Genomic DNA, 9,475 nt, shown 5'->3' on the forward strand with positions numbered 1-9,475 from the left:
CTGGAGGTCAGCTGTGACCAGCAGTGCTATGGAATTCGAAGAGGCACAAATGGAGGGCTTAAGGGAGAAACGGGCCAAGAGGAAGCCAACCCTGACCGGGACCGCCTTCCACCTGGAAACCAATGTCCACACACGGATCCAGAATAGGATTCCACAGCCACCTACCTACCCACCGTCAAGACACTTGGAAGGCCATCATACTCGGGCAAGGAGGTGTTGCCTAAGTAAATAAGTAAGTAAGCAATCAAATATGGATAAATCCCACAGATATGGCAGTTGTACTGTTTTTGCAGCCTGCTACTCCAGCACCTCAACTTGCAGAAGGCATAATTCGAGCTTCAAATACATGTTACATGCATAGTCAGTCTTCGAAGCTACGAACAGGGTAGGTTTTGTAGGTTTGTTCTTAAGGTCAATTCGTATGTAAGTTGGAACAGAGACATTTTTAAGTATAACTAAGCTTTGGATAGCATAGGGAAAGGTGAACACACCCCTATGGCATTTCCTTTGCTGCCTGTGCTCCTGTTCAGAAGATTTCCTCTCACTTTCTGCCCCTGTGAGAATTGGATTTTGAAAAATTTGGCTTGTTGGGGAAACAAGAATAGGAGATAAAGCTTAATTGAGACCCTTTTCCTGCAGGATAATAACTCTTCCAGGGGTGAATTTCCCTTCCAAGGGGTAGATTTCTCTTACTTTCGGTTGTCTCAGCCCTGTTCTGATGTAGGTTAGATGTTTGTAAGTCAGGGACTTCCTGTTTAGGTAAAATCCTGAAACCTTATACATTTAGTGTAGGACAGAATCTCTTTGTTACAAATGAAATATGCACCAGTCTGGATTCTGTTTTGACTGTGGTTGTTGTGATGTTTTCGACAGCTGTGTTCATTGCCCTGGGATACCCGTTCAGACAGAAAGCATAACGCTAATGTCTGTGCAAAGGAAGGAAGGAAGACCAAGGAAAACAGTATTTGTATTCTGAAAAGAAAATACCCGCTGCCACTTCCCTTGGCCCTAGTTCTCTTGTTTTTTCCTATCTCTCTCTGGGCACAAATAAATATTCTACCAGGAACCCGGTTACTGCGGTTGTTGTGTGCTTTCAAGTAATTTCTGACTTATTGGGACCCAAGGGGAAATTATCACTGTGTTTTCTTGGTTTGCTCAGAGATGGTTTGCCTTTGCCTTCCTCAGAGGCTGAGAGAGTGTGGCCCCTCCTACACTGCCATATAAAATCCACATTAACTGCTTTGAACTGGATTATATGGCAGTGTAGATGAAGATAATCCATAACCTGTGTAGGGGCGGGCGGGCTTAAAAACAACTAAATAGTGTGTGGATTTAGGTGAAAATACAGTTAAAATATAATACACACACTTAAAATAACATTTAAAACTCACGATGCACATGGCACATGGATGCACATAAAGTGATGCATAGAACATAGTGATGGTTCTGCAATATCCTAATTCCCTAATAAACTGCATAACTTCTGCTTAACCTTATCGTTCCATACCCCAGAGGTTTGTTTTGCATTGTTCTATGGTTGTAGGGAATAGCACTCTTTTTGCATTTTTTCCAGGGTTGCTGCAGACTCAGCAGCACTCTGACAGTTAGCCATTAGCAGAGATTTGTAACCATTCTGCAAAGTCTCTGCTGCTGAAAGCTTGCAAAGTATCCTTTTATTTTTGAGACCTCCCCTTTTCCTGGGGATGAGATCTCCATTTTGAGAAGCCTTTTCTGCCTTTCCACAGAAGAGAAAAGAACTCAGATGTGTTTGTGTGGTCAAGCCAGGCCAGCTCAGACAAGCCATCGTAAGTACTGACTGCTTGTCTTTGAAACCGGTGCTGAGCTCAGATAGGGAAAGACCTGCTCTTTCTAATATAGCAACTCAGCACTGGGGCAGAGAATATCTCAGGATTTCTCTGCCATTGGAAGAAGCTCCAACTACTTCGTCTCCAAGCTAGCTTTGAGCTTAGATAGGGAAAGATCTGCTCTTTCTAATATAGCAGCTCAGGGCTAGGGTAGAGAGCATCTCAGGATCTCTTTGCCTTTGGAGGAAGTTAGCCCAGCAGCTAAGGGGAAAAGCAAGAAAGAAACATCTGCATGATTTTATAAGTTGACTGTTTATATTTGTACCCTTAACTACGTGTGTCAAGTCTGTCAAGGACTTTGAGAAAATAAAAATCTTGTTGGATGTTCAACTTGAAGTGGCCTTGGTTACTGGGACTCCTGAGCTTCGAAGTAAGGCCCCGCAGTTCACCCGGGCAAAGAAAGCAGCACATTTTAGTTTATCATAGATGCCCGAGTGTGACGGCATACTTCTGATCTTAACCTTCCTTTCCAGATCTTCGATGTAGGATCTTGACCATGTTGTGCCAGTCATTCCATCCTCTTTGTGTTGCTCGATTTGTTTATCTCTGCCTTCTGGAAGAAATTCTTCTGTGAAAAACCCCTGCTGGACCTCAGGAAGGAAGATTAAAACAAATACACTCCCTCGGTTTGGTTTGTTGCAGCTGATCTCATTAGCAAAGCATGTGCCCATCAACTAACCTCGCTGTAACATTACTGCAAGAAAAGAAAAGGAGGAGAAGGGAAAGAAAAAGAAATGGAACTCATTGTTAGTGTTTTGAAGAAGCTTTTCCTCCAGTGCAGAAAGGGCACAAAAAGTTACTGTTTTGGATCGCAATTCCTGAAATCTTCTGGCGAGTTGGGGTCCAAAACAGTGATATCTCTAAGCTCTTGTTGTGGATACCTAGGATCGCAGATAAAAGGATCTGTGCCTGGTGATCACAAGCTAAACCAAATAGGCCAAGACAGAGAAACACTCACCAGGTTGAAGACAAGCCACAGAGGTTTATTCATTTCAGCCAAGAGGGATGCTTGATTCCGGCCACAGGGGGAGCTGCTGCTTCATCATCCACTGTGATGCTGAGTCCTTGATGGATTGCTTCCTCATTCCTTTCTGCATGCTGCTCAATGATTTTATGGTGTTGTAAATTAGTTAAATTAGCCTCCCTGCATAAGTGGTACCTAAATTTTCCTACTTGATAGATGCAACTATCTTGCAGGTTGCTTAGGTCAGCAACGAGCTGGGCTATTTTTAATGGTCGCCGCTCACTCCGACACAGACTGGCTTCGAACTCATGACCTCTCGGTCAGTAGTTTTTTTTTCCATGTTAGGAGCAACCGGAGTTGCTTCTGGAGTGAGAGAATTGGCTGTCTGCAAGGACGTTGCCTAGGGGATGCCCGGATGTTTTTGATCTTTTTACCATCCTTGTGGGAGACTTCTCTCATGTCCCCGCATGGAGCTGGAGCTGATAGAGCTCATCTGCACTCTCCCCGGGTGGGATTCGAACCTGGCAGCTTTCAGATTAGCAACCCAACCTTCAAGTCACGAGGCTTTTATCCCCTAGGCCACCGGAGGCTCCTCGGTCAGTCATGATTTATTGCAGCTGGCTACTAACCAGCAGTTCATGGTACAGAGCCACTCACCTTGAGATGTTAGGAAGCTTTTGTCATTTGTAAGCAAACCTACTTCATAACCCTGCTTGATTTCTGATAGACTTTGTGTATGTGGTGTCTCAGATTTTATGATCCCCTGAAGCCCAAGATTCCTATAGGTTCTAAACCAGCACCGTTTCCCTAACAGCTGCCTCTCTCCATGCAGAGGATCATTGTGGAGGAAGTGGCATTTCCCTTTTGGTACCTTCTAGCTGGTTGGGAAGTCCGGCTCTTGAGACGAGAGCCATCGCTCAAATCACTTGGCAACAAATAAAGCCAGTTTCCAGCTCCCGTCCAAATCCCCACTCTTTCAACAGCTTGGCCACACATAATGGTCTGCTCTTGGGACTAGTGGAGTGATTCAGACAAGAGTGCCATGTTGACAGCTGCCTGGCAAAGCCTCTCAGACTAATCTGATGCAATGAGAAGGGCAGTCCCTTGGTCCTTGGCTTCCTTTGATAAGGAGGCATCTAGCTGGCAGCTGCCAAGAGACAAACCCAGAGTTGGAACAATGTTCTCACTCGATGTAAAATAGCTTCATATCCATAGGTCTGGAAAAAGTTCTGCTTTTTGACTATAGTTCCAAGAGTCCCCAGACTATAAATCTCGTGGCTTAATTGGGGGGAGGAATGTATGAAATGGTATAGGAGCAATACTGGCTGAAAAATTCTCTAGTCTGTTCAATTAGCCAACAATGTTCCCAAGATCTGGACAAACCCCGAAGCGTTGCTTTGATCTCTCTTTAAATAGCCAAAATCGGGTGCTTCATTTTTTCGGATGATACAGCATTTTTTTTTTAAAAAATGCAGATTGTGCACAAATTAAGAGGAGCTAACTTGAGACAGAAATGCTAATTACACACACACAAGAACCCAACTTCAATTGAGTTGCTTTATAGATTCACTAGCTGTGCCCGGCCACGCGTTGCTGTGGCAAAGTATGGTGGTATGGGAAATAAAGTATTGAGGTATTGCTGGTAGTTAAGGTAAAGGATAAAGGTTTTCCCCTGATGGAGTTTAGCCTTCTAACTGGCAGCAATTGGATAAAAACAATTATTCCTCTCCCTCTAATTAGGACTTTATTTTTCTTTTTGTTGTATGAACGTAGAGGCATGGATGAGGGGTTGTGCTGCCAAGTTTAGTGTTTCTGGGATGTGTAGTTTTGTTGTTTTGTCCTAGGCCGAAATTTCATTACCCTTTTATATATATAGATAGAGTTGGAGGACACCCCAAGGGCTGCCCAACCCTGTCCCAGTCTACCATGGAAGAATGCTCAATCAAAGCACTCTCATCAGATGGCCATCCAGCCTCTGCTTAAAAACCTCCAGAGAAGGAGATTCCACTGGACTCTGAGGATGTGTGTTTTAATATTTTTAATATTTACTATCATGAAAGTGGACTATCTTTTCCTGAAGTTTGGATCCCTTGCTCTGGAGCTGTAGAAAACATGCTGGATCCATCATCTATTTAAACATGACGATCACCTTTTCTTCTCCAAGATAAATATATTCAATTCCTAATCTGTTCCTCATAGGGATTCATGGTTTCTAGATTTTTGACAAAGTTGGTCACCTTTTTCTGGACACATTCCAGTTTGCCCATATCCTTCTTGAATTGTGGACAAATCAACAAATAGTGCTTATCTGAAATTGTGGGTCCTTTCCAATGCACAACAGCTTTCAATTGATTTGAGAGCCTGAGGAAGAGCCTCCATTTGGTCCTGGAATGTGGAAGAAGGAGCAAAAGGGGACCTCACAAGGCAATCCATCTGTTTCTCGTTTTTGTGGTCCTTTCTTTTCCCAATAACATCATCACACACAAAAAATTGCCCTGTGGTGGCTGTTGGCTTCCATGTGAGTGCAGCAGTGAGTCCACCCTAGGTTTTATTCCAAAGGTTAAAGGAGCTATCCAAGATTTTGAATTCTATCTGTCTATATAGGGTTCATCATTAAATATAGAGCCTATAAGGTTCAGACTAAACCCCCAAGTGAACGGATATGGGACACACTAGCTGACACCGTTCTTATCCTGCCATGACAATTAAATGAGAGATGAGGTCCCTCAGATAGGAGCTCCAGGTGCTCCTGAAGCAACTTACTTTGGTTCAATGCTAACATCACGGTATGATGCGAATCTAATGCACACCCTAATTTTGGCAAGGTGATGTAGCCAAAAAAGGTGAGCATTAGATTTGAGTAAATAGAGCAGTTAACTCAGCAGTAGGGAGGGGACATTGTGAGAGTCCTGTCCTTCCTACTTAGCTCCGGCTTCTCAAAACTCTGTGTTGTGACTCAGTTGGAGTCTCAGAGTAACTCTGATGGGGATTGTGGGATTCAGGTTCCAGATGTTCAAGATGATGGGATTCAGGTGCAAGATGACTCTGATGGGAATTATGGATTCAGGTTCAGAGTGTCCCTGCTGTGAGACATGAGGAGCAGGGAGGCATTCCCAAGGCAGGGAATGGTGTTGATGATACTGGAGTTGATACCGAAGCTAGCCAGGTGCAAAGGGAGGATAGCTCCCAGTTAGATAGCATGCAGACAGGGGCTGCTGCTAATGAGCTGTCTGGCCTTGATGAAACGGAATCTCTGGATCGGATCGAGCTGGGTTTGGAATTTCAGGTTCGCAGGAGTGTCAGAATAGCAAACAAAAAAGGTCAGAGGCCAAAGAAATGCGTTCATGCTATGCAGGGAATATTAAAGGGTGTGCTGAGAGAGAAATCTTTGTCAAAAGCAACGTCTCATTTGAGTTAGAAGCAGCTCTTGCTTTCTTGGATTATCCTGCAGTTTTGTGTATTCAAGGTCATGGGACTATGTCATGTATTAATGGAACCTTATTTTATGCCTAAGGATTTTTTGGATTATTCTCTATAGCCTTGGTTTTGCAACAATCTTTTGGATCTTTACTTTTGCTTTTTAAGGATTGTTTATTTCCTATTTCCTAATAAACTACAAAAGACTTCAATCTGTGTACAGCCTGGTGTGTTCAGCAAGGTGAAACTAACCTGAGGTGCGACACTCTGTATGTAACCAATTTATTCTTAAATTAGGACTTTCATGTATTCCTCCTTAAAGACTTTTGCCCTCCTTTGCTGTGGCCGCACACTGATGTTGCTCAATCTCCCAATGTTGGAGGGTATGGTTAGTGTTCAGGAGCCTAAGTACTCAAAAGCACCAGATCCTATCTGATTGTATATGCTAAGCAGAGTTAGTCCTTGTTAATACTTGGATGGGAGACCACCAGTACATACCGGGCGCTGCATTTCAGAGGAAGGAACTGGCAAAACCATCTCTGTGGATTCCTTGCCTAAGAAAATCCTACAAAATGCATGGGGTTGTCACATGTCAACAGGTGACCTGAAGATTGTGTGTAACTTTGCAAGTACATATCAACAATCAATAATGGGAGCAGTGCAATAATAGACTATACATTAATTTACCTATGACCCTGACTGGCTTTGGAATATGATCTGGATTATTTGATTTTAATTCTTGTCTTACTGGTATGTTTTAATTGGTTGGTTTTAATGTTTTTGTTTATTCATTGATGTATTTATACACACAGCATTGAATTGTTGCCTTTGAGAAAAGTGAGATATACCGTATATACTTGAGTATAAGCCAACCCGAATATAAGACGAGGCACCTAATTTTACCACAAAAAAACCTGGGAAAACATTGACTCCAGTATAAGCCGAGAGTGGTAAATTTCAGAAATAAAAATAGATATCAATAAAATTATATTAATTGAGGCATCGGTAGGTTAAATGTTTTTGAATATTTACATCAAGCTCTAATTTAAGATAAGACTGTCTAACTCTGATTAAATCATTATTCTCATCTTCTCCAATGTAAATGTGCTTATGTATCCTTTTAATAATAATAATAGAGTAAGATAATACATGTAATAATAATAATAATAATAATAATAATAATAATAATAATAATAATAAAAATACAGGAAAATAATACATGTAATAATAAATAGAGTAAAATAATAAATGCAATAATAATAATAAGATCAGAGTGAAATAATAAAAACAGAGTAAAATAAATGTAATAGTAGCAACAATAATAGAGAAAAAATAATACAGTAGAGTCTCACTTATCCAAGCCTCGCTTATCCAAGCCTCTGGATAATCCAAGCCATTTTTGTAGTCAATGTTTTCAATATATCGTGATATTTTGGTGCTAAATTCGTAAATACAGTAATTACAACATAACATTACTGCGTATTGAACTACTTTTCTGTCAAATTTGTTGTATAACATGAAGTTTTGGTGCTTGATTTGTAAAATCATAACCTAATTTGATGTTTAATAGGCTTTTCCTTAATCCCTCCTTATTATCCAAGATATTCGCTTATCCAAGCTTCTGCGGGCTCATTTAGCTTGGATAAGTGAGACTCTACTGTAAATGTAATAATACCAATAATAATAGAGAAAAATAACAAATGTACCATATATTCTCGAGTATAAGCTGACTCAAATATAAGCCACCCAGGACCCTCACCCAAGTATAAACCGAGGGGGGCTTTTTCAGTCTTAAAAAAAGGGCTGAAAAACTAGGCTTATACTCGAGTATATACAGTAAGTGCAGCAAATAAATAAACAAATGAGACCTAATGCACATGATTAACAACATACTTCAGAATGAAATTAATTCCACTCTATATATAATTCCAAAAGGATACATAAAATTAACATGCAACTCAAATGTTCCAGTTTAGAAAGGAGAACAACTGCCCACCTCTCCATATCCGTGGTCCTTGACCTTGTTTTCTCAATAGCTCGCCTGCAAGAGATGGACAAAAGAAAAAGCCGGGATGTTCTTTCCTCCCGCATCCCTTTTTCGTCCTTCCTGGTTGCTTGGTAACTCAAGGGCCCGCTCTTAGGTTTGCAAGCATGGAAAAAGCCAGGACCAAATACTTGCAAAAGCGTCCAAATTATCTCTGGGCAACGCATTGACCCTCACCCCAGCTGACCCCTTGGCCTTGGTTTGAGAAGACGGGGAGAGTAAAGCGAGATCCAACTGAAGATTCCCTTGCAAGATGAAAACATCCTACTTTCCTTTTTAAATATGAAAAGATTCGCAGGCACGATTTATATATATTGACGCACCCTCCAATTGTCTCATTTCGGTACAGATGGAAACCAAGGGTGCAATTATATAGGGTCACTAGCTGTGCCCGGCCACGCGTTGCTGTGGCGGTATTGGTTAAAAATTGTTGTGTAATTTTTATTTGACGTTATTTGCATTTTTAAAATTAATTTTATTGTAAGTTATATTTTTATTTATTATATTTTATTATTTTCTTGTATTATTTTTAGTTATTTTCTGTTATTATAGTATTTTATTGTATCAATTTTTTTAGTGTTTTTTATTATTTTTTATTGGGTTGCTAGGAGACCAAGTTGGAGGAGCTTAGCCTTCTAACTGGCAGCAATTGGATAAAAGCAATTATTCCTCTCCCTCTAATTAGGACTTTATTTTTCTTTTCTTTTTGTTGTATCAACCTAGAGGTGTGGATGATGGGTTGTGTTGTCAAATTTCGAGGTTGGGGGGCCTGTAGTTTTGTTGTTTTGTGGGTCGCCGTGATGCCATCACTCTTTTCTATATATAGATATAAAGGGAAAATGGGAAATTATAGCTAAATGTAGCTTTATTTACAATTTTTTAAAATAAAATTTATAATATAATCTAACTTTCCCTATGTATTTATTATTTATTATTTATTTACAGTATTTATATTCCGCCCTTCTCACCCCAAAGGGGACTCAGGGTGGATCACATTACACATATAAGGCAAACATTCAATGCCTTAACATAGAACAAAGACATAGACAAACGCAGGCTCTGAGCTGGCCTCGAACTCATGACCTCTTGGTCAGAGTGATTTGTTGCAGCTGGCTGCACCTGGCTGCTCACCAGCCTGCACCACAGCCTGGGCTGTGTATGGAATTTTTGTATGGAATGTATGGA

The 9,475-nt window shown here is 40.9% G+C and overlaps 1 long non-coding RNA gene across 1 annotated transcript; it reads right to left on the reverse strand.

Moving 5' to 3' along the window:
- Window positions 1-2,098: 2,098 nt before the first annotated feature.
- LOC134299307 (uncharacterized) lies at window positions 2,099-8,686 on the reverse strand. Its single transcript, XR_010006491.1, has 2 exons — window positions 8,243-8,686; window positions 2,099-2,559 (listed from the first exon to the last, which is right to left on the reverse strand). It is a non-coding gene; the product is annotated as an uncharacterized LOC134299307 (long non-coding RNA).
- Between the last annotated feature and the right edge of the window lie 789 nt (window positions 8,687-9,475).

Source organism: Anolis carolinensis, chromosome 5 (genome assembly GCF_035594765.1).
Source record: "Anolis carolinensis isolate JA03-04 chromosome 5, rAnoCar3.1.pri, whole genome shotgun sequence".
In the NCBI taxonomy this organism is placed as follows: Eukaryota; Metazoa; Chordata; class Lepidosauria; order Squamata; family Dactyloidae; genus Anolis; species Anolis carolinensis.